Source organism: Phyllobates terribilis, unplaced genomic scaffold (genome assembly GCF_046119375.1).
Source record: "Phyllobates terribilis strain yellow unplaced genomic scaffold, ASM4611937v1 Scaffold_11__3_contigs__length_659146591, whole genome shotgun sequence".
NCBI lineage: Eukaryota > Metazoa > Chordata > Amphibia > Anura > Dendrobatidae > Phyllobates > Phyllobates terribilis.
In genome coordinates this window covers 415,157,581-415,183,924 of record NW_027362771.1, presented here as the reverse complement: position 1 = coordinate 415,183,924, position 26,344 = coordinate 415,157,581, and the positions used below count along the sequence as shown (strand labels likewise).

At 43.7% G+C, this 26,344-nt stretch overlaps 1 protein-coding gene across 1 annotated transcript in view; it reads right to left on the bottom strand.

The window, feature by feature from the left end:
• The window catches only part of USP50 (ubiquitin specific peptidase 50), an 89,005-nt gene extending 83,972 nt beyond the window's left edge, over nucleotides 1-5,033 (bottom strand). The window contains exon 1 of the mRNA XM_073650840.1: nucleotides 4,798-5,033. The gene's annotated coding sequence lies outside the window, so the exon portion shown is untranslated. The remainder of the gene's footprint in view (nucleotides 1-4,797) is intronic.
• Nucleotides 5,034-26,344: the final 21,311 nt, after the last annotated feature.

The following is a 26,344-nucleotide window of genomic DNA, read 5'->3' as shown; positions in this document are numbered from 1 at the left end:
ACACTACAGTCCTGTTTAGCAAGAGTCTTTTACCTGACCCGAGGTTCCACGTCTTCTCTGCCCTTAGGGGAGCTATGGTGCCAGTATGGCTAGTACTTATCTTCTCTAGTGCAGACACTCTGGACTCCCGCCTGGGGCATTCTGATCGTCTCACATACTCAGTCCTGTCTAGGTCTGTTAACTTCAAAAGTTATAAACTCTAGGCCTTGTGACTAGGCATCCTCTCCCAGGACCCGTCTCCAGAAAATCACTCTGTGTCATAGTCACTTATTCTCTGGATCTCGATATCTCTTTCTTTCAGTCTCCTCTGACTTTAGGGACACAGCATAATGTGGCACTGCTCACAATGGACCTTAGGTCCTCTTTCTATGCACGTCAGACCCTATCTAACTCCCTGACAGGACACCGTCACTTTCCCTTAAACTCACCCCCTCCCACTCTGGGCTAGTCCCAAATATTAACTCTCACTATCCCTACTGTCAAACTACACACATTATCAACATCATTAGCACACAACACAATTAAAATTACAACAATGTACATCTTCTTCAAGGGGGAACCTGGGCAATACGTCCATCTCCTTACATCTATAGTCATAGTATATCATATACTAGTTATGTATTCTTCTGTATACTGGATGTAATATACTATCTGTACAGACATCAGATGTTATATGCAGATAATATGTGGCTAGTATAATATTTGTTGTCTGTAGTCACTGTATAATATACAATCATGGCCAAAAGTGTTGGCACCCTTGAAATAGTTCCAGAAAATTAAGTATTTCTCCCAGAAAATTATTACAGTTACATATCTTTTGTTATACACGTTTATTTGATTTGTTTGTATTGGAGCAACACAAAAAAAAGAAAGGCATACTGGACATAATTTCACACAAAACCCCCAAAACAGGCCAGACAAAATTGTTGGCATCCTCAACTTACTATTTGGTTGCACACCCTTTGGAATAAATAACTGCAATCAATCGCTTCTTATAACCATCAGCAAGCTTCTTATATCTCTCAAATGGAATTTTGGACCACTCTTCTTTTGCAAACTACTCCAGGTCTCATATACAACCCCTGGCAAAAATTATGGAATCACCGGGCTCGGAGGATGTTCATTCAGTTGTTTAATGTTGTTGAAAAAGAGCAGATCACAGACATGGCACAAAACTAAAGTCATTTCAAATGGCAACTTTAGGGCTTAGAGAAATCAAGATTAAAAATGTGGTACTCCGTAAGGGTAATTTTTTTCAGAACAAGCAGAGGGAAAAAATTATGGAATCACTCAATTCTGAGGAAATCATTATGGAATCACCCTGTAAATTTTCATTTCCAAAACTAACACCTGCATCAAATTAGATCTGCTCGTTAGTCTGCATCTAAAATGAAGTGATCACACCTTGGAGAGCTGTTGCACCAGGTGGACTGACATGAATCATGGCTCCAACACAAGAGATGTCAATTGAAACAAAGGAGAGGATTATCAAACTCTTGAAAGAAGGTAAATCGTCACGCAATGTTGCAAAAGATGTTGGTTGTTCAGTCAGCTGTGTCTAAAATCTGGACCAAATACAAACAACATGGGAAGGTTGTTGAAGGCAAACATACTGGTAGACCAAGGAAGACATCAAAGCGTCAAGACCGGAAACTTAAAGCAATATGTCTCCGAAACAGGAAATGCACAACAAAACAAATGAGGAACGAATGGGGGGAAACTGGAGTCAATGTCTGTCACCGAACTGTAAGAAACCACCTAAAGGAAATGGGATTTACATACAGAAAAGCTAAACATAAGCCATCATTAACACCTAAACAGAAAAAAACAAGGTTACAATGGGCTAAGGAAAAGCAATCGTGGACTGTGGATGACTGGATGAAAGTCATATTCAGTGATGAATCGCCAATCTGCTTTGGGCAAGGTGATGATGCTGGAACTTTTGTTTGGTGCCGTTCCAATGAGATTTATAAAGATGACTGCATGAAGAGAACATGCAAATTTCCACAGTCATTGATGATATGGGGCTGCATGTCAGGTAAAGGCACTGGGGAGATGGCTGTCATTACATTTTCAATAAATGCCCAAGTTTACATTGATATTTTGGACAGTTTTCTTATCCCATCAATTGAAAGGATGTTTGGGGATGATGACATCATTTTTCAAGATGATAATGCATCCTGCCATAGAGCAAAAACTGTGAAAACATTCCTTGAAAGAAGACACATAAGGTCAATGTCATGGCCAGCAAATAGTCCGGATCTCAATCCAATTGAAAATCTTTGGTGGAAGTTGAAGAAAATGGTCCATGACAAGGCTCCAACCTGCAAAGCTGATCTGGCAACAGCAATCAGAGAAAGTTGGAGTCAGATTGATGAAGAGTACTGTTTGTCACTCATTAAGTCCATGCCTCAGAGACTGCAAGCTGTTATTATAGCCAGAGGTGGTGCAACAAAATACTAGTGATGTATTAGAGTGTTCTTTTGTGTGTTTGTTTTTCATGATTCCATAATTTTATCCTGAGAATTGAGTGATTCTATAATTTTTTCCCTCTGCTTGGTCTGAAAAAAATTACCCTTACTGAGTACCACATTTTTAATCTTGATTTCTTTTAGTGTTTCTTAAAGCAATAAAGTTGTCATTTGAAATGACTTTAGTTTTGTGCCATGTCTGTGATCTGCTGTTTTTCAACAACATTAAACAACTGAATGAACATCCTCCGAGCCCGGTGATTCCATAACTTTTGCCAGGGGTTGTATGAAGGGTGCTTTCTTCCAACAACAATTTTAAGATCTCTCCACAGGTATTTAATGGGATTTAGAGCCGGGCTCATTGCTGGCCATTTCAGAACTTTCCAGCGCTTTGTTTTCATCCATTTCTGGGTGCTTCTTGAACTATGTTTAGCAGAAAAACAAGAATATCCTCCAGCGGTAGCCAAAAATTTAAGAAGCGAAGTTTATTGATCACATTAAAAACTGTAGTAGAAAGTCACCAAAAAAGATCCATAGACATAGGAAAAGCCGACCAACTAGTTTCAGCTTAACGCCTTAATCATAGTATAGCTACTAGGGAGAAAATTTCACATATAAAACTGCAGACCAGAAAGCCAGCAAGTAGAGCATGTTAATTAGAAGTGCAGCTGAGTATTACCCCTATGAGGGAAAAGCAAGGTTAATCAGCATAAGTCCCAGATAAAATGGATTTCTTATGTAGGATGGAGAAGCTATCCACCTTTACAACACAGCGTGAGGGTACATTTTACAAAACATGGCAGGAATATATTATGTTTTGCGAATTGACGGAATTCCTAAAGGCCCCGTCACACTAAGCGATGCAGCAGCAATCCCGACAACGATACGACCTGTCAGGGATCGTTGCTGCATCGCTAATACATCGCTGGTGAGCTGTCAAACAGGCAGGCTCACCAGCGATGAGGGGAGCAGCGATATCGTGGAAAGAATCGTTCCACGATGTCCTGCTCCCGTTACCAGCCTGCTGCTTAAGCAGGAGCAGGCTGGTAACTTTGGTAAATATCGGGTTACTAAGTGCGCGTGTGCCCCTAGTAACCCGCTGTTTACCATGGATACCACTCTGCTACGGTGCGCTGGAGCCTCCGCTCACCGTAGCAGAGTGGTATCTATGGTAAACAGCGGGTTACTAAGTGCGCGCGTGCCCCTAGTAACCCGATATTTACCATGGTTACCAGCCAGATCGTTGGTCCCGCTGGTCACACACAGCGATGTGTGCTGGCCAGCGGGAGGCCAACGACCAAAAAATGGTCCAGGACACTTTGCAACGATCAGCGACCTCACAGCAGGGGCCTGATCGTTGCAAAGTGTCACACATAGCGACATCGCTGGTGAGGTCGCTGGTGAGTCACCAAAACCGTGACACAGCAGCGATCTCGCTAGCGATATCGCTTAGTGTGACGGGGCCTTAACACTCTCGGAGACAAATTAGCGGAGTAAGGTAGAACAGAGAGGAAGTTAACACAAAAGGGAGAGACTCATCTCTCCTCATACTTCACCCCTCAGTTCCGCCTCCTTTTTTTTTCTTCTTCCGTCCTCTTAACCAGACCCCCCCATCTCCTCCTATCCCCTTTTTCCTTCTTTTCTATTATCTACTCTACACTCTTTTCTTCTTTTTTCTTTGCATATTATTTTGTTTCTCGGATGTTTATGATAATAACTGATAAGGAATATAATAGTCAAGATAGGATTATGGCAATGTTCTGGACAATCAATTTTTTCTGAGTAAATTTGACTCTTGTAAGGCGGTTATGTTTTACTTGATTGTCTTGCTGTTCTATTTGACTGTGTTGCTATTTTTGCTTTTCCTTGTCCCTGCGTGGACACTTGTTACTCTTTGTATGTTATATATGAAAACATCTAATAAAAACTGTTTAAGAGAATCAGCATAAGTCCCATAGAATAAATGGGAACAGTAGAATCTAATATCATAAAAAAGAGCACAAAGCAATGCAAAAAAACACAAAGAGAATATTATATTATGTGGACAGCATTAACTATATTGGAGGATCAAGTCCTAATGAGTATTTAAGCCATTAGGACTACGTGTGTGTAGTTTAAATATCCAAAATGTTTCACGGTTCAACACCTTTCTTCTCAAATCACCTCCCCTTGCGGGTCTGTAGACCTTCTCAATACCTGAAAATTTCAGTGAACTAATATCCCCCTTATGAACCTGTTGAAAATGCCTAGACATGGCAGAGATATTAAGAGCTGGAAAATTAACCGCATCTGAAAGACACTGTAGTTTCAGAGGTTGATGCCTTACCATTGCGCTATCCAGTCAAGCGATAAAAACTGGCAGCTTTTCTTGTCTTATGAGATCAATCATGAAAATACTCAGGGTGACTAAAAGTCATTGTGATTCTGATTCTGATGTTTGAAGAAAGTCACACATCAAAATCAAACATCATTTGAATTTGGCTTGCTTGCAGTCTGTGCATAAGTCCCAATGAGTTTCAATCTGGTTTGCACTGAAAATCATATAACCAAATATAACTCCTAGGTTTCTTCAACTGAGTTAGTAGCTCAGTGATTAGTGCACTGGTTTCTAGACACAGAATTTTGGGTTCAAGCCGCATCAGCAAACAGTGACTTTTTATTATTATTATTATTATTATTATTATTACAGTTGTAAAAGTCACCTGTTAGAATCACTTGTCAAAATCACTTGCCTCTTTAGTAGCACACAGACACACTGAGAGAAGTAGTTGAAAATTTTGGTCGCCCTGTAAGAAATAAACAATTAACACAATTAAAACAATCAGCATCTCTTCAGCTGGAGAATTTTGTACGTCTTCAACCAGCTCTCTCTCACTAAGCTTTAACAGTTCTTTGTTTCTACAAAGCCTTTTAAGGAAAATCAAAGCATGAAAACAAGTCTTTCCAGTAGGCAACATCTTCCATACTGCCTCTCGGTGGTGAATACCACTCCAGTGGGCTTACCTGGTCCGTAAGCAGAGATACCTTTTTACAGTCGATAGTCCGTGGCACTTGACTCGGTTCACCAAGTGTCTCATACATCAGCATCACAGATACCACGGGTTCTTCGGTCACAGGAGTTTCTTCCCACGCACTCATTTACCGCGCTTCCTCAGATGCTCTTGGAGCTGCATCTGTAAGTTCCTGTACTTCTCCTGAATCGCCTGTTTCTGCACGGTTTGGTAATTTTGCTCCTCCTGAGTGTCGATCGGTCTCTTCAGGGACCGGTGTTCGATCGTCAGATCTGAATTGGACTTCATCTGTACTCCTTGGTACAAACTCTGGAGCCTCGGGACTTAATTCACTCTCCTGAGGATGGTACATCCTTCTCCTTGCCGGTCCGAGAAATACAACGGTGTGTTCTTCATCGGAACTTTCATTCAAGGTTACTATCCACCTCCAGAGTTTCAGTCTGTGGTGGTCCCTTAGTTGATCTTGAACGATGTCGGTCTACTTCTGGCAAAACTTGTGGTGGGAGATAATCACAGGGTAGTAGTAAATTCCAATGGACTATTCTGGTTTTCTTGTCTCCCGTTTCCAATCGGATTTCATACACTGGGCTGTCATCGGCTTTCCTCCTTATGACCACATACACCTTGTCTTCCCAGTACGAACGAAGCTTTCCTGGACCTCCTTTCTCACGTACCTTCTTGACTAGCACCCGGCTTCCCGGTGCCAATTCTGCTCCATAACATTTTCGATCATAGTACTCCTTACTCTTGCTCTGTCCTTGCGTAACCACTTTGGATGCTATGTTGTATGTCTCTACCATCCGTTCCTTCCATTTCCGAACGTACTCCGGGTATGTTCTATAAGTCTCTGACACCTGAGTATCGAACATGATGTCGATTGGCAGTCTAGCGATCGTCCATACAATAGGAATCGCTCTTTGTACAGTTATAGGCATGTACTACTTTTGACAGAGAACTCTTCCAGTCTTTCTTCTCATCAGCTGTTAAAGTGCGCAACAACAACAATAATGTCTGGTTAAAACGTTCCACTTGTCCATTACCCTCTGGGTGATAGAGTGTTCTGTGGGATGTCTGAATTCTACAGTACTTTTCTAGCTTGGCAAAGAGCTGGTTCTCAAATTCTCTTTCTTGGTCGTTGAGTAACCTTGTAGGGAACCCAAACCTCAAAGTAAAATCATTCTCTGCCGCTGTTCGACCCGATTTATTGGTGGTGGCAAATAGAGTAAAATGGTCCACCAAGATCTATTCATAGCCATCCTTGCACATCTCGAGATGTAGAAAGTCTATTGAGACCATCTCGAACGGATACATAGTTTGGATGTTGCCCATAGGTGACCAGGGTTGATGTGTTGGGACGTTTATCTTTCAGACACCCACACTCCCTGGTCACGTACCTCTCAATATCTCTGCATGTACGGTCAGAAGAAACGTTCACGGATCAAATTTGTTGTCTTTTCTACTCCCAGGTGTCCCATGTTTTCATGGAGTTCTTTGAAGACCAACCAACAGAATACTCTGGGTAGTACCAACTGCCAGTTTTGTCCTCCTTTACGATACAGGATACTGTGTTCACTGAGGTAGAGCTTTGTCCATTCTTTAACTAAAACAGATACTGCTGGTGACTCATTATCTCTCTCCCGTTTACTTGGAAACCGATTTTGGTCCACATAAAGTAGTATTCTACCAATTATCTGATCTTCCCGTTGTGCTCTATGGATTTTTCCTTTTGGTATTTGGTGAATAGACAGGGGGTGATCTTTTCTCTCGCTTTTATGGTGGCTTCCACCATCAACGGACACCACAATGGTGTCTTCCTCTTGATAAGCTTGTACTGCTTGGGTAGTGCTCTCAATTGCTTCCAGACTGACTTCTTCCGAGCATTCTTGCATGAACTCCTCAGGCTCTAGTGGCATTCACGACAATCCGTCAGCATCAGCATTGCATTTTCCTGGCCTGTACTTGATGCTGAAATTGAAGTCAGCTAGTTCAGCTACCCATCTCTGACCCGTTGCATTCAGTTTGGCTGTAGTGAGGACATAGGTCAAAGGGTTGTTGTCAGTGTATACCTCAAACTCTTTGATGTAATGGAGATAATCTTTAAATCGTTCACAGATAACCCATTACAATGCCAGGAACTCCAATTTTCTGCAATGTAGATGGTAATTCTTCTCAGCATCTGTCAATGTTCTAGAACCGTAATCGATGACACTCAATTTTCCATCTTGATGCTTATACAGGGAAGCTCCCAGTCCGACTTGAAAAGCATCACAATGAAGAACAAATGGTAAGTTGAAATCAGGATATCCCAAGATGGGTGGTTTTACCAGGTAGTTTACTAGTTCCTCCAATACCTCCTGGTGGTCTGCTGTCCCCAGAATGGGCTGTTGGGACGAAACGGCGTTGTTTCTTTTACGCCCGGTTCTACCTGCGTTCTTCTTTTTCTCTGTGGGTGTTGTTGACTCTGCCTCCCCCCCTCCCCCCAAGAGGAGGTATAGTGGGGCGGCAATCCTGGAGAAGTTCCAAACGTAAGTACGATAGTAGGATAGGAATCCCAATATCTGCCTCATCTCCCCAACGGTAGAGGGCCGCTTGTCTTTTAAGGCCAGTACCGGAGCGATTTCTGCTGGGTCCATGGTATATCCTTCTCCGGACACAATTTTCCCTTGAAATCAGACTTGCCTTTTGAACAGTTCACACTTCTTTGGGGTCAACTTAACTCTGTATTGTTGATACCGCTGTAATATGGTCCTCATGTGTTCAACATGCTCCCATGAGGTTTTGCCGTGTGCCCCATTGTCATCCAAGTACGGCTGGCAGATATCTTCCCTCAATCCTTCTAAACATGTCTCCATGCTTCTCTGGAATTCTGGTGGGGCTTAACTAAGCCCAAACGGTATGCAGATCCACTCATATAACCCCCACAGTGTGATGAATGCTGTCAAAGGTCTACTGGATTCTTCAACAAACCCTTGATGGTTTGCTTTTTCCTGATCGAAGACAGAGAACCAGGTACTTCCTGATAAGGCTATCCAGCATATCTAGAATCCTTGGTATCGGATTCCTATCAGGTAATCACAGCAGAGTCTCAACATACTGTCTTTCTTCCTAGCACAAACAATAGGAGAGGAATAAGACGACTTCGACTTTTGGACCCAACCTCTGTTGATTAGGTCTTGTGAATACTCTTTCACTTCACGGTGTAATGGTTTCGGCACAGACATGTAACTTCTGGTTACTGGGGTCGTGTCTTTCAAATTGATTTTCAACTGCAACGACCTGATACAGCCTATATCAGAGTCATCTTTGGAGAATGCATGACACTCTTCTCTCAGCATCTGTTTTGCTACCGCTCGCTCTTCAGCACACAAGTGTTCCAGGGGTACTGGGGGATCCCATGACCCCGAGGTGGGTCGTGCAATTTCCTCCCCTGGGCAACTCCTGTTCATTACTGGGGAGACTGAGTTCACGGTAGACCCCTTGGCGGGTCTCACATTGGCTGGATATACTGTTTTAACGGTTTCAATGTGACCTAACACAGTCTTTGGATCCAGTCTAATTTTGTGTTTCGTAGTATTCATCACCGGTACTGTCACTCGAGCAAACCCACAAGGAATCGTAAGCACAGTCTCACCTTGAACTAGGCCTTCTAGAAGTTCTGAGGAGTCTTTTGGCACAAACAGTCTTTTCTGGGCTTTTCTTCCCGGTTCTACCCGGACTCCACACCTCACCCCCACCATTTGGTTTGCAGGGATGATGGTTGGGCGCCAGCCTACCTTGACTTCTTTTAGGTACATTGTATTCTGTGCTTTCTTTTTCTGCCACAGCGTTGGGTATGGCAAGTGATGTGGCAATTGCATCCACAACCAGCGTCCCTGACTTCTGTTTCGTGATGACCTCACTGATTACATTATAACCCAGGATAGGATCCTCTGCCACGTTCTGATCACTGGTAACGAGAAAAGGTACCAAAAACTCAATGGTGTTGCTGTTCTTCGTGGGCCTCAGTTGGAAAGTCACTTCCACCCAGCCTATGAAAGGGATTTCTGTCTGGTTGACAGCTTTGCCGTGGAGTTCCACTCGTTCTAAGAGTTCTTTTAGTGACCGAAGACAGGTATGTGGTAGGTAGCGCCTTCTCCATTTTTCATTTAAAAGGCTCGCTTGGGCTCCTGTGTCCCACAGAGCTTTTACCAGGAGTCCATTTAGCTGGCACTGTATAAAGCACCTTTCACCGATTAGGCTGATGAGGCTATCTTTACTGACCTCCCAGGAGTACATTGTTTGACCTCCGCACTGGGCATTAAGTAGCTGATGCCCCTGTCTCTCTTGCAGCTGTTGTAGATGGGAACACACTTGGGGATAGTACTGACACAGCCGTTTTACCTCATGCGCCGTTCTGGGGTTTGGTGAGATTTGGATTTGCTTCTGGGGCCTTCTCCGTGTCGCGGTTACCAGTCGCCCCAGACTGGCAACCTCCTGTCTTTTAACCCAAACGACCATGACCATTGGCATTCCTTGGCATAATGTCCTTCCTCACCACATCTTAGACAGTGGACACACACTGTATTCTGATTTGATGAACGGCACGCTTCACAAGCCGGGTATCTTCTGTTTTGGAACCCACTCCTGAGTCTGAGGGATACAGTTTCTGGCCTGGAACTAATCAACTTTTTCTCTTCAATCAACTCGACGCCATTTCTCCTATTACTTCCTCCAAGTCCGCGCTAGCTGTCCTCTCTTTTGTTGGTGATTCAAGGTTCCCTCTCGGAGGTGGCACTGGAGGGTCTCCGTGATGATCTTCGGACTGGCCACCGGGGGTCTCCAGCTCATTTTGGTTGATTTTAGGAGCAGAGCCTTTCTTTAACTTCTGTTCGCTCTCTGACTCCAAAGTAGCTGCCTCATTCATTTTTTCATTTAGGACTTCGTCAAGAATGCCAGGATCTTCTAGGTACTGTTTCAGCTGCAACTTGATGTCTTTGCTGATTGACCCCATTCCCAATGATTTCAAGAACTTCTTCTGGACTAGTCCAGCATCAAACTTCTCTTCCGCTTCTACATCTCTGGATGCAAACAGTCTATCCTTCAGTTCAGTTGCTCTGAACAAGAAACTTTAGGGTGATTCATTATTTTTCTGTGAGAGGTTAATGAGTCGGTGGAACAATTCTGAAGTACTCTCTTCTTTATAGTGCCCTTTTAAAATCATCTTCAGCTGTTGCAAGGTCAATTGACTCTTCATTTCTAGCATACTACGGAGGTTCATTCCTGGGCTGATCGCTTTCACCACCCCCTCAACGATCTCATCTGGTTGGTAGTCTTTCTGTAAGCCTGCATTGATCTGGTGCAACAAGTTCATTTAAGACAGTTTCTCTTTCTGTTACACACTCTCCAATCTGTCCCAGGATCTTTGAATTCTTTCCTTATGGTGATTTGCGGTGTTAGAGAGAACTGTCTCCCTGATTTATCTAACCCGAGCAGGTTGAAGGTTTTGTCTGAGTCTATCATCCATTCAGAGGTTTTGGTGGATTCCTGCAGGGCTGTTGTTATGGGTTTGATTTGTTCTTTCAATTCCTGTAGTTCTGTCTGTGGATGGAGATTCCCGCATTTGGTAATTGGTGCTGCCCCTCCATCCTCCAACTTCAACCTGGTTAGAAACTGTTAGCTCCTGGAGGAATGTCCACATGACGTCTTCAGCTTCTTTCTCCCCCCCAGCTCATCCATTTTTGCATTAATGGCAGCTAACAGTTGCCTGCGATTGTGTGCTTTGAAAATCTGTTCTACTGACATCTTTATATGTTCTGCTACTGTTCTCAATTCTTCACAGGTTAACTGAAGAAGCAGCTCACTAATTCTGTCCATTTGTATTTCCACATCCATTGCTGCTAGTGAGTTTTCTTTAGGGCTGGTCCCCTTTAACTGGTGTAGCAGAGTTGAATTGAGGTGCTTCTCCCTCTACACGCTAATTCCCGCTCAGGATTCCCTGTACGGGCCACCCATGTTACACGTACGCCGCCTAAGTTCAGATAGGGGCAAGACCGGTTACATGAATTAGTTGGAATCCTGGGGGAACCTGTTATGATCTGCAACAAGTACTAAGGAAAGATAAGTGAAAACTGTCCCTACAGTAAGACTAAGCTGAATCCCTACGATGTAGCGGGCTGCCTGTTCCTAGCGAACGGACCCACCTAGTCCTCAGCAAGTCTGAACGAAGACCTATAGCATAAGGGGAGGGGTCCCTAAAAGAACTAAGGACTGGAACAAAAATGGGACACCTCCTAAACAGAGAAGTTGTTGCAGAACACAAAAAGACAAACAGACAAAAAGGTACTAGGGGTCCCAGAAGGACCAAGCGAACTGACACAGAAAGGCACAGAAGCACCTGACTAGAGAAACAGTCAAACACTGAAGTCCAGCACAGCCAAAAGGGCGGAGCTGGAATATAAAGGCAGGTGGTCACACACGCAAAACACAAGAAGGAAAAAAAACAAACAAACAGAAGGGTTCTAGCAGAACCGTTACTCAGGGCGACCATAGGCTGCAGCTTCTCTCAGGCACAGGATATATTCAATTGCTGACCAGACACATTTGACAAGAGTCCTCAGAAACGGTAGAACAGTAACATTTAATGAGGCCAGTGCAATTTAAGTGTCTCTTTGAACAATAGGCTTTAGTAACAACAGTGCAATCTTCTTGGCAGCACAGTAGTACACAGTCTATCCAGTAGCACAGTACAGCACAGTTTTAATGCATACAAAACCACAGGCTTTTCCTTCACAAGGACTCAATAGTACACAGCATTCTTTATCCTGCATGGAGGTGGAGGAGGGGAGGGTTTGATGAGGGAGATGATCCCTTTGATAGTATTCCTTCCAGTCCTTATCTTTCTGCCTGATAATACTCCACACTGTTAGCTAAGGGAGTCTATCTGACCTGTGTTTAGCTTCCCTCCTGACCTGAATTCTGTTCTCTTGCCTTCTGTGAGATGCAGATCATACACCACCTTTCTCTTCGGCTCTAGCCAGACAGTAAACAGCTTCCCCACAATCCCCCTGGCGCTCTGCTAATACACTCCCTGTCTCCTGTGACTGTGTTAACTCCTCTAGTTGCTGGATGCTTCTGGAGCACAACACTTCCTGTCTCCTGTGCTTGTGTTATTTCTAATAGTTGCTGGATGCTTTTGAAGCAACAGCACAACTTCTGCATGTCACAATTTAGTCAACATTTCACTATAACTACCCCATCATTGCTCCGGCATTAGCATTTTAAAGTCTTGTAACCTTTACTCCTTTTATGAAGCAGCCAGAGGTAAACACAATAAAGGTGGACGCGCTGCTTATGGGCCAATGCTGTGTGCTTGACCCCAGGGCAAAATTTGCCAGCCAGCCCCTGGAATCACATTACATATTGCTTCATCGGCGAGACACATGTCTTGCTGTCACGTGCTTTTCTAGATGGGAGGAATCCCCAATATTAAATCTAATGGTTCTTATTATATAAAACATGGTTACACTTACTTTCAGCATTCGTCCCTTAGAAGAAGCAATGGTAATATGTGCGTCAGGCATGACGGAGTGAGATTTCAGGGTTGGTATCCTTATGCATGTCTAATAATAATCTCTGTACTTTAAATTTTACTCCCCGATATATGAATTTATGAACTTCTGATCAGGATCCATCAAGCACTTTAAACTGTCGAATGATTCTTGCTGCACTTGGCACTTTTTCTCATAACCTCAAGAAATTAAGCCATATGTATTTGGCACTATGCATTTTTTCAATATTAAGGATTTAACCATGAACAAATAATAACCTTTCAATATTTTGCATTTAAATTAAACATAAAAACAGTTATATAGGAAACTTATACAGATTGTACTAGCAGTATAAGTTCATTGATGTCAATAGTTTTAAAACGCTTTATAAGTGCATTGAGCTGTAGGTTGGATTGCTGCTAAAGAGAAAAAAAAAACTCTTTAAATCTTGTTCCTTAGCGAGTGTAAATGAGCTGAGTGTGACCGGAGCATAAGTGCAAACGGAAGTAAGTGTGTGACTTGTGATTCAGTGAAGAGGTATTTGGGAATCCTGCAGCAAATACTTATGTGATTTGCTGCAAGTTGCTGAATTGTGAACTGCTGAGTGCTTTTCTACCTGTTTAATTTTATTGGGCTTTTTAAAACCTATTTTCTCTCTACAGTTTTACAGTCTCTTATTTTATTACCTGTGTGTTTAAGGGTTAACTATATTGCACTTAAATCCTGAGATGTAGCTATACTCACAAGGGGTTAATTAAGGGTGAGGGGTCATAATTAAGGGTGTATAAGGGGCAGCTGGTTGGGGCTTCTAGTCCTTTGTAAGTACATTGAGCTGTAGGTTGGATTGCTGCTATAGGGGAAAAGCAAACAAAAAAAACTCTTTAAGTCTTCTTCTTTAGCGAGTGTGAATGAGCTGAGTGTGACTGGAGCGTGCGTGCAAACGGAAGAAAGTGTGTGACTTGTGATTCAGTGACTTATATTCAGGAAGTTTGGAAGGGAGGAATTTGGACTGAATTGCTGTCTGTATTTTATTAATTCTTTACATTTCTTTTTACTTAACATTTCTGTCTAGTGCAATCCCCATTAGGAAATGAGCTCCATTATTGACAATGCTATCCTGTGCACATCTTGCCACATGTATGCAATCCTTGAACAGCCGGTCGTGGGTGCATACTGCTCTGTGAGATGCGTGCACATTGTGCGTTTGGAAACCCAGGTACTGGATCTAAATAAGCAGCTGGCAATACTGAGATTCATAGACAATATGGAAAGGAGTCTGCTGCTCACTGAGCAGCTGCTCACTGGGGTAGATGAGGGGGAGGGTGGTAGTAGGGAGCTGCAGGACAGTGAGGCCGCTAGCTGGGTGACAGAAGGGAAGGTAGAGGAAAGAGTGCCAGAGAGGCTAGACCTGATCTGGCACACCCCAATAAGTTTGCAAAGTTGGCAGATGAGGGGGGTGTCGGAACAGGGGTAGCACTGCTGCAGCAAGGCATGTCCTCTGAAAGCCGGAGGAGTGTCAGCTCCAGTAAGGGGGGAAATAGGAAAGCAGGGCAGGCCAGGCAGGTGCTGGTAGTGGGGGACTCAATTATTAGGGGAACAGATAGGGCAATCTGTCACAAAGACAGGGATCATGGTGAGGACCCAGCGGTTGTGGTGCACATTGGCACAAATGACAAAGTTAGTGGTAGGTGGAAGGTCCTTAAAGATGATTTCAGGAAATTAGGCTGGAAGCTTAAAGAAAGGAGCTCTGAAATACTGCCTGTACCATGTGCCACGCCACAGAGAGTCAATGGGAGATTAGGGAGATAAATAAGTGGCTCAGGAATTGGTGTAGGAAGGAGGGGTTTGGGTTCCTGGAGAACTGGGCCGACTTCTCAATTGGCTACAGGTTCTACGCTAGGGACGGGCTACACCACAATTGGGAGGGTGCAGCTGTGCTGGGGGAGAAAATGGCTAGAAGGTTGGGGGGGGAGGGTATTCATTTTATAGGTGGGGAATATAGTGCAGATAGTGACCTGGGCACAAATAAAGAAATTGGGGGTGGGGTTAGAAAAATCAATATAGTAAGAAGGAATAGAGGTACAGAGAGATACATAAAATGCATGTACACTAATGCCAGAAGTCTCACCAACAAAATGGAGGAATTAGAATTAATTTTGTTGGAAAATAATTATGACATGGTAGGGATATCTGAGATGTGGCTGGACGAGAGCCATGACTGGGCAGTTAATTTACAGGGCTATAGTCTGTTCAGAAATGACCGTACAAACAAGAGAGGGGGTGTGTGTGTATATATGTAAAATCATCCTTAAAACCAATCTTGCATGAGAATATATATGAATCTAATGAAAATGTAGAGTCCCTGTGGGTGGAGATAAGGGGAGGGGGAAAAATAATAAATTACTGATAGGGGTTTGTTATAAGTCTCCAAAAATAATGGAAGCAGCGGAGGATGTCCTCACAAAGCAAGTAGATGAAGCAGCGACTCAAGGAGAAGTCATTATTATGGGGGACTTTAACTACCCTGAAATACATTGGGGAGCAGAAACCTTTAGTTCCAGCAAAGGTAATAGGTTTTTGACAACTATGAGAGACAATTACCTTTCACAACTGGTTCAGGACCCAACAAAAAGGGGGGCACTGCTAGACCTAATATTAACCATCAGGCATATCAAATATACGAGTTGGGGGTCACTTGGGTAATAGTGATCACAAAATAATAAGTTTTCATGTATCCTTTAATAAGATGTGTAGTAGAGGGGTTACAAGGACACTAAACTTCAGGAAGGCAAATTTCCAACGGTTGAGAGATGATCTTAGTGCAATAAACTTTGACGATATCCTGAGACATAAAACTACACAAAGCAAATGGGAGACATTTATTAGCATCCTGAATAGGACCTGTGCACAATATATACTCTATGGGAATATACATGCTAGAAATAGGAGGAAACCACTATGGCTAAATAGAGCTGTAAGGGGCGCAATAAGTGACAAAAATAAAGCATTTAGAGAACTAAAGCAAGTAGGTAGTGATGAGGCATTAAATAAATACAGAGAATTAAATAAATTCTGTAAATACCAAATCAAGGTAGCAAAGATTGAGACAGAGAGACTTATTGCCAGGGAAAGTAAAAATAACCCCAAAATATTCTTTAACTACAGGAATAGTAAGAAACTAAAAAATGATAGTGTTGGCCCCCTTAAAAATAGTCTGGGTGAAATGATGGATGAGGAAGAGGAAAAAGCCAATATGCTAAATGATTTTTTTTTCAACCGTATTTACACAAGAAAATCGCATGACAGAAAACATGATTAGTGATAACAAAAATTCTCCATTAACTGTCACTTGCTTAACCCAACAGGAAGTACGGCGGCGTCTAAAAATCACTAAAGTTGACAAATCCCCAGGCCCGGATGGGATACACCCACGAGTACTGCAGGAATTAAGTAACATCATAGATAGACCATTATTTTTAATCTTTAAAGATTCCATAATAGCAGGGTCTGTACCACAGGACTGGCGTATAGCAAATGTGGTGCCAATATTCAAAAAGGGGACAAAAACCGAACTTGGAAATTATAGGCCAGTAAGCTTAACCTGTACTGTGGGTAAAATCATGGAGGGTTTCCTAAGAGATGCTATACTAGAGTATCTGAAGAAAAATAACCTCATGACCCAATATCAACATGGGTTTACGAGGGACCGTTCCTGTCAAACTAATCTGATCAGCTTTCATGAGGAGGCAAGTTCCGGACTGGACCAAGGAAATGCAGTGGATGTTGTGTATATGGACTTTTCAAAAGCTTTTGATACGGTTCTGTGGCGCCCCTGAGGGTTCAGTCACCACAGAGGTACCTCACCTCACCCAGGGGTGTGGTGTCTCCTTCTCTCAGGTAAAGAGGGAGTGCTGCCCAGAACCCCAACACCCGCATTCAACACTACACTGCTCCAGGCCGGCTGGAAGGGCAAGATGCAATATGTTTCCTGCTGAGCCCTGTCCCTGGCTGGAGTGGGGGGAACCAGTAGTGGGTGTGGGTGGAGGAAGTAGAGTAGGGGAGCACCATTGTAGGAGATATATAAAGGGAAGCCATCTTAGGGTGGCAGAACAGAAAGTTAGTCAGTTAGTCAGTCAGGGAGCAGAGTCTCTTTAGGAGCTCTGCTCCACAAGTGGGGCATAGTGATAGAGGCCCAGGAGGGGAGCAGAGGAGGAAGGCTCCGTTCTATAGAAGGGATTCCAGGGGGTACGGCGAGTGCAGGATGGCACCCGTACGCCCCGAATCTGCCAGGTGTCAGAGGGATCAGGCCACAAGAAGGGGACTGGCCCCTAGACCAGTCGTGTTACTCCAGGTCTCAGCTGGAAAAACCAGAGGTTTCTGACTTTTATAGTGCAGTTGCCACAACCTCATCCTAGTCACCGTGAGGGTCAAGTAGGTCCGGGAACTCCAGGTTGCCCAGAGGGACTTCAGAGCACCCGAGCGGGACTGTGAGTGAGGAAGCGCAGGGCAGGAGGGAGAAGACCCAGCGTGAAGTCGGTCAAGGAAAGGAACATAAGAAAGCGGGGTTCTGTCAAGCACTCCTGACGCATTTGAGGAAGAGCTGAACCCCCGGTCTGGTAGACGCATCGCGACGCGGAGGCTGACACCCGTACAGTGTACCTATGGAACTTACATAAGAACTGTGAGTAAAGACTCGGATGACTGCACTGCACTGCCTCCGTCAATTATTTCATCTGCGCCATCTCTCCCTCTGCCCTACAAGCCCCAGCATCACCATCCACCATCAAACTCCACACTGCCCCGGGGGCCCGCTCCACCTGTGGGGAGCAGAAACATCCCAGCTGCCATCCCATCACCCCCCCAGAGGTCTGCAGCAGCGCTGGTAATCCATACCAGGTACCACAGGTGGCGTCACAAACTATTTATTTTATTTTTATCTCTATCCAATTTCCAATCCCCTTTTTGGTTGACCGCCCTGGGCCACGGACCGGGCCAGCCACTGTGACATACCCCCCTCCCAGCAGCCATAGGCCCGGCAGCCGAGTACCCCATTGCCCCGGGGGCGCGTCAGTTCCACACAAAAGGTTGATACATAAAATGAGAACAATGGGGATAGGGGAAAATATATGTAAGTGGGTTAAGAACTGGCTCAGTGATAGGAAACAAAGGGTGGTTATTAATGGAACACACTCAGACTGGGTCACAGTTAACAGTGGGGTATCACAGGGGTCAGTATTGGGCCCGATTCTTTTAAACATATTTATTAATGACCTTGTAGGGGGCATACAGAGTAGTATTTCAATATTTACAGATGACACTAAACTCTGCAGGGTAATCAATACAGAGGAGGACAATTTTATATTACAGGAGGATCTATGTAAACTAGAAGCTTGAGCTGATAAATGGCAAATGAGCTTTAATGGGGATAAATGTAAGGTAATGCACTTGGACAGAGGAAATAAAATGTATAATTATATGCTTAATTGTAAAACACTGGGCAAAACTGTAACTGAAAAAGACCTGGGTGTATTGGTGGATGACAAGCTCACGTCTGGTGGCCAGTGTCAGGCAGCTGCTGCAAAGGCAAATAAAATAATGGGATGCATTAAAAGAGGCATAGATGCTCATGAGGAGGACATAATTTTACCTCTATACAAGTCACTAGTGCGACCACACTTAGAATACTGCATACAGTTCTGGTCTCTAATGTATAAGTAAGACATAGCTGAACTAGAGCGGGTGCAGAGAAGAGCGACCAAAGTTATTAGAGGACTGGGAGGTCTGTAATACCAAGACAGGTTATTACACTTGGGGTTATTTAGTTTGGAAAAATGAAGGCTTAAGGGTGATCTTATTACTATGTACAAATATATGAAGGGACAGTACAAAGACCTTTCTACTGATCTGAGGCCTGAGACGCTGAGAAGGGGGCATCTTCTACGTCTGGAGGAAAGAATGTTTAATCATAATCACAGACGCGGATTCTTTACTGTAAGAGCAGTGAGACTATGGAACTCTCTGCCGCATGGTTTTGTAATGAGTGATTCACTAATAAAATTTAAGAAGGACCAGAATGCCTTTCTTGAAAAGTATAATATTACAGGTTACATATACTAGATTCCTTGATAGGGCGTTGATCCAGGGAACCAGTCTGATTGCCATATGTGGAGTCAGGAAGAATTTTTTTTCCCCAATGTGGAGCTTAGTGTTTGCCACATGTTTTTTTTTGCCTTCTCTGGATCAACATGTTAGGCTATAGGTTGAACTAGATGGACTTAGTCTTCCTTCAACCTTAAAAACTATGTTACTATATTCCATGTGCAAATGAGAGGACTTTGGTGCACCCATGGCATGGCCAAGAGCTTGGTGCACTGTTACGCCCACCTCAATTTGCATACTGAGCATACCAAGTTCTTGGTCATGCTAAGGGGGCACTGAAGCCCCCTTATTTGCATATTGAATATAAAGCATTTTCAAACTAATTACAACAATGAAATGTATACTGCTAATATTAGTGGTAGTCTGGGCAGGGGGGCAGAGGACCCAGTGCATTAGGAACAATGTACCATAAAATCACCGGCAGCCACATCATAATCTGTAAGAGGCCACAGTCAATTGAAAGCAAGGTACAGCAGGACAGGTTCATCATGGCACGATTGTTGAGCACTGCTCTCAGTGGGCATCTTGTTGGGTCACACTGACAGCAGCGCTCTGGATCCTGTGGGTGGTGTGAGGGGGTGATAATTTTTTACTGCAGTTTATTTTGCTGCTTCATGTTTTCTTCTTTTCTTTCTATGTATTCTTGCATATTTTTTCTTCAATAAAAATATATTTAGAATTTTTTTTATCTTTATTATCTAATTTTACAATATGAGACTTACTTTTTGTATCAATACATTGTTTTGGAGCATTTTACAAATATTTGCATATGTAACTTTTGAATACAGTTGTGTCCATCCATGCAAGTTTTAAACTTATATAGCTTAATATCGGGGTTGAACTTAAGACCTTTACAAAACAGATTTTTCTGCAACGGTAAGTTCTTGATTACTTCTAATTAAAATAAGTTATATTTCCTTCATTTTTTTAAATGGCACTTTACACTTTCTTCCTTTCCTTATCTTTTGTGGGTTAAAGGATTAATTCCTTTAAATGTAATATAGATATAGTATGGTTTATAAGTTGAGATGTTCAGATCAGTCTGTTGGGATTTGTGTTTGAGTCGAATTTCTTTAAATTTGCGATTTTATGCGGATTCGAATGTTTTAAAAAATTTGATTCACAGTTCACAAAAAAATTGCAAGAACCATTTCACACTGGTAAATCACCAGAGTGGGCTAATGTGATTTTGCATTGCCGCACTGGGTTCCTCGCTTTCTCATGATTAAGGACAGCTCTAAATCCGAAATGCGTCTGTTTTTTGTCTTGATGCATTCTTTTTAATGTACCTCTATCTTTTTGAGTTGTACCAATAAATTGGTGAAGTTTATATCCAAATGGGTAGACACGATCTACATCTCAAGCCAAGCAAGGGCTTTCACTTTTCAAGCCAAGGATCTTCAAAGCCATTCTACGGGAGCTGGTGTACTTTGTGTTCCTCTCACTCTCTCTTCTGTAGAGTGTAAGCTCTTATGGTCAGCAAGCTGCCAGTGTGTAGGAAGAACTATGAGTAAACTAATGACCAGAAATATGGAATACTCATATTTATAATATTAAAATCGGTTTAGAGATATGAAAGGGTGGGACTTGGGCTGTCATATGCCTCTCCCTCTCTAAACAGTGTTTGTACCAAGTGCATGGTTTTATTATATTTTTGTGACTATATTAATTTATAGTAATTAATTTATATTAATTTATGAATCTACATTGTTTCATAGGCACTAATGTACACAGATAATGTAATATATTGTGATTAATATGTAATGTTATTCATGTATAGTATATAGGGAAAGCGTAGAATAATGCTTAGTTTTTAGTTAGTGATTGATAAAAACATTGGGGCTGATAGGCAGTGGTGAGCCTAATAGTGTATGGGATTTAGGGCATAGTTTAGGGTATAAGAAGTTCAGTGCACGTTGTTAGAGGGTAATGACTGCAGTTAAGTGGTGAAGGAATAAGTTTGCCCAGGAACTGAGACAGTTGGTGATTGGTCCAGTTGAAAAAAAGAGGAAGGCGTTTGGGCCAGTGAAGAGCAACGGTTTGGTTTAGTAAGTCAGTCAATCAGTCAGAGAGCTGTAGTTGTTGATGGTAACGTTTAAGACTGTGCAGACCACAAGGCAAACTGGACATTATCTTTTATGTGAGAGTATTCAGGGTGAGGATACACAGCAAGAGCAGCCTCTCACCATGACTACCACCCTGCACCCCTCACAAAATTGGCGTAGTCGGCAGGATTCAGAGTCCTTGCATAAAGAGAGCGGAGGAACCCCTGAAACAGTCAAAATGGTGACCGTTGAAAATTCTAAAATGGCAAATGTTGGCGCGGAGGCTGGCAAAAGCTCCGCCCATTATGGGCATCATAACGGCAAAATGGCATGAAAATGTATCTGGCCTGTGCAGTGGCCTGTGTCCCAGGGACCACCCATCGTCAGTTGTTCCCGCCCCCGGTGGGCGCAATGCAAAAAGAGGAAACCCACAGTTTGCTGCCAGTCACCGTAGAGCAGGAAGCGGTTCCGCCCCTGAAAGGGAGGAACCCAGAAGACCATACCCTCGTGCAAGATAGTGTGGTGCCATTACCAGACGAACCAAGAAGCGAAATGGAGTGCATTAGCTTCCGGTACTGCGGCAGCACTGGCCGTGTCATGTGGAAATGGGAGGTGAAGGACATGAGATGGCGTCCGTGGGAACCGCAGAAAATGGGAGATCCAGAGGAGGAAACAGAGCCTAAAAGCTTCCCGATTCCCCTCAGAGCTCTATACGACTGGCAGCCGGAGGAGAAAAGTGGCCGACGAAAGGGTGAGACCGTCGTCTCGGCACCGAGCAAGCAGGAGGAGACTGTGGCCGGAGGATATGACTGGGGTGAACAGGAGCCGGAGGCGGACCTGGAGCAGCTCTCCCAGTATCCGTAAGGAAGTGGCGGAACGTCCGGTGAGGAGCTCCCGAAGCAGCGAGACGGTCGCGATGCCCGTGGCAGCGAGTCCCCTGAAGCTGTGTGGAGGAGTTACTAGCCCGGTGAGTGCAGCCCGGCCCTAGACCCTGTTGCACCACTCCCGTTTTGGTGCGGCGTCAGCCCACCCTGGGGAACTGAAGTATTGGGGGTGGGGGCACCCCTTCCCATCTCCTGTCGAAGGGGGGTAAATGGCGGCCTTGATCCAGGGCGAGAAGCGGTGGGAAAAGGGGGTCTGGGCCGAGCATCGTCGACCAGAAGGCGGAGCTTTGGCGGGACAGAAAATTAGCAGATGGCTGGTATATACGGACCCGAGCCGGGGATATGGCTTCATCCGGGTGTTTGAAATCGGCGAGCGCATCTATGTTACCGCCAGCTCCGTCCGGTATCAGCGACCCCCTCTGTGAAGGAGATCGGGTGTCCTTAATTCGAGAGCCTGGACCGAGAGGTCCCTATGCGCTGGCGGTCTCCTGGCTGCCGGAGGATGAACTGGAAGGAGACAACTGGCAAGGAAGTGTGTGGTCAGAAACCACGGCCATAGTGCAGCAACTGGCCGTGACGGGCTGGTCCGGATCCTACAAGATTGTTTAGTGGGAGTCTTGACGTACCTCTGGACATCTATCGGGGCCCAAGTGAAATGTTCACCCAGACAGCAGTCGTTGTCTCAGGTTCTTCAATCTCTTACCACGGTCCCTGTACGTCTGGAACCGGCGGGAGCGGTGGCTGCCGTATCTACTACAAATACCCCCATGAGACCATTTAGTCCAGCCGTGCGGGAGAGTACAAGGAGAGGGAGCAGAGAGTCCTCTTCTAATGGGTCGGCGGGGCAGACGATCCTGATCTTCAAAGATAATGGGGTGGTTAATTACGGCCGCCACGGAGATGCCCCTGAATAAAGACTGCGATATATGAATCAGTACAAGTGTTGTTCTCGTTGCACTATGAAAAGGGGAACTGTTTTGCGTTCCCAGGAGCAGGAGCTCCTGATTAATCTGGAAACTACCAGAGGTGGACAAGGATTTGGTCACTGATGCGGGGACTGTTCTGCATCCCTGAGGGCAAGAGCCCTGATTGCACCAAGGAGGAATCAGTGCTGACCGGAAGTTGACTGTGTTTTCTTTTTGTTTTCCCCATCCAAGTTTTCTTGTGCACGTTTGCACATTCCCCTGCTGGATTACAGGACTATAACCCTATTAAGGGTTAAAAAAAAACAACAACCCTGACATTGGACTGTGTGCAGCTGCTCTATGGACTATGCTCTTTTGCTACCCACGGACTGCCCTAATTCTACCCTGAACTTTCGTTGCTGAGCCAGAGAGCAGCACACTTGTTTTAAAGGGGCTGTATCCAGTAAAAGGAGGGAGGGGGGAAACTTGTCAGGATGTCCCGAGGATCGTGCCGGGTCATTGCTCCTGGACTGCCATAGCTGGAGAAAGTTGGCCAGTGGCCATGGTGTTCTTAAAAATAGACTTCCTATGTTTGGTAAACCCGGAGCAGGATTTGTTGGCCAACGGGCTGGTTATGGACATTTTTATGGGTCCCAGGAGCAAGGGGACCAAGGTCACATGGACCCGTGTTTAAAAAAAAACAAAAACACTTGAAAGCTTACTGTGGTTCCTATGGCTTTGTTGATCGGATGAACCGATGTACGTGCCGGGTTGAAGAGGAAATGGACTGTGCCCATGGACGATTGGGTGACTGTTACTTGTTTGGATCAAAGTGACAGTTTATTAAAGAACTTGCACTTTGCTGTCCCAACCGAGTGGTACGGTAACCAGAGCAGGGTCAGTGATGGTCGAAAAGAAAGAAAGAAAGAAAATGTTTTAAAATGTAAATTTTATAAATGTCTTTTAGTTGTGTATCTTTAGGTATTGCATATGGTCGGGGATGACCATATTTTAGAAGTGAGGTATGTAAGGATGTGACAGGGGCTGTCATATGCCTCTTCCTCTCTAAACAATGTTTGTATGAAGTGCATGGGTTTATTTTTGTGACTTTATTAATTTATGAATCTGCAGTTTCATAGGCACTAATGTATACAAATAATGTAATGTATTGTGATTAATGTGCAATGTTATTCATGTATAGTATATAGGGAAAGCATAGGATATTGCTTAGTGTTTAGTTACTGATTGATAGAAACATTGGGGCTGATAGGCAGTGTTGGGCCTAATAGTGTATGGGATATAGGGCATAGTTTAGGGTATAAGAAGTTCAGTGCACGTTGTTAGAGGGTAATGACAGCAGTTAAGTGGTGAAGGGAGAAGTTTGACCAGCAACCAACGGAGACAGTTGGTGATTGGTCCAGTTGAAAAAAAGAGGGAGAAGTTTGGGCCAGTGAAGAGCAGTAGTTGTTGATGGTAACATTTAAGACTGTGCTGGAGGAACATTTGAGGAAGGCAGAGGAAGAGTTCAGGGCCCTGGGGGCTGAAGGTCAGAAGAGATACAGAAGGAGGAAGGAAAGAGAGTTAGGCAGCATGGGGAATTAGAAAGCGGACAACTCTGAAGGAACTTCCCGAAACATCCGGGGCCTATGGCCTGCAGAAGGACTGATGGAGCCAGCCTTCATTACTCCCAAGGAGGGGAGAACTGACGGGGACCTACCTGTGGAAAGTAGGACCATGTTCTCAGAAGCTGCAGTACTGGTGGCACTAACTCTGAAGATGGACGAGAGGATAGAACAAGAAAGGAAAGAAGAGAGGACTGAAACTGTAACGGTGATGTTTCAAAAGATTATCTGTGACCAAAACTTAATAGAAAAAGCTAAGTAAAGTTGTTTTTTATAAAAAAAAAAAAACAGAGTGTGAAAGTGATTGTTTGCCTTCAAATTCTGTGAGAGAATGGAGACTTCTCAGAAAACTGTGAGTGTTTTGCACTACTCGCAGACCACTAGGCAAACTGGACATTATCTTTTATTTGTGAGTAGTCAGGGTGAGCATACACAGAAAAAGCAGCCCCTCACCATGACTACCACCCTGCACCCATCACAGATATACAATGTCTCAGCGCATAAAAGAAAAAGAAAAACATTAACAGAATTTGAAAGGTTTAAAATTTCAAGCCATTGAAAAAAATACATAAAAACTGGCGAAGCGGTGATCATATTAACTAAATTAATGTGAGGGAAAGTTAAGGGATAATTTCTTTGTGGGCTTTGGCGCTAAAAGATTTAAAGGAAACCTGTCAGCAGGATTGTGCTAAGTAAACGACATACACTGTCAATTTGGCACTGTTACACTGATTAAAATGATACCTGGGTTGATGAAATCCGTCCTGTGGTTCTTGTGTAATCTTTACTATCAGTTTGGAGATAATGATATGCTCGTGCTTCGGGGCGGCCTGTGGGGTAGGCTCTATCTGGTGCTCTGCTTACATATTCATCTGTATGCGCTTATGATAGGTCACTGATCTTTCAGTGACCTGCCTCCTATTTTCCAAAATGCATATACAATGCGGGGTTAGGAAAAAAAAATTTACATTCTGCAAAATAGCGCTAAAAATTTTTTTTTTTTGCTCCAACAAAATGGTAGTGGCGCATGCGCAGTAGCATCTGTCGGCAAGCGATAGCTGCTACTGGGCATACATATTTGGTGTAAATGATAGATGGGAGTGATAAGTTAGCGCCACCACAGGTGAAGGTGAAGTGGGTGAAACACAAGTCAGACTTGGTGTAATGTACATTTTTAATGAATCTCTTATAAGTAGAATGAATATCTTGAGCAAAGCAGCTCTGTTCCTGCGGTATTTCACTACTGGGGGCTTTTGACCTACGCTCTCTGCATTTTCTATAAGACGATGAGAAGATGAGGCTAAAATTATTCCATTTGAGAAGTGCAGTAAATTAAAAAGTATCCTGTTTGGAACACCAGCAAGTGGGCCCACATGATGCTGAATTACTCTCAACAAGGGCTGAAATAAAACTTATATTGGTATTACCATCTGAGACATATCCTGTATATAACATTATTGCCATAAAAGCCTGATATATGATAGTTTATAAAATAGAAACTGAACCTATAGGAGTCATAAGGATCCTCTTTCCCATCAGTTAGCTCCTCGGATAGGAGAACGTCATGTCTGAATGTGGCTCTGAACAATGTAAACTTAAATTGCCAAAACTAGAATGTATAGACACCTCAATAAATCATATACATCTTTCTGAAGTAACAACTAAGGATCATTCTCCTTAAAAGGAACTTGTCATGTCCCAAAACGCTATTAAAAGAGGAC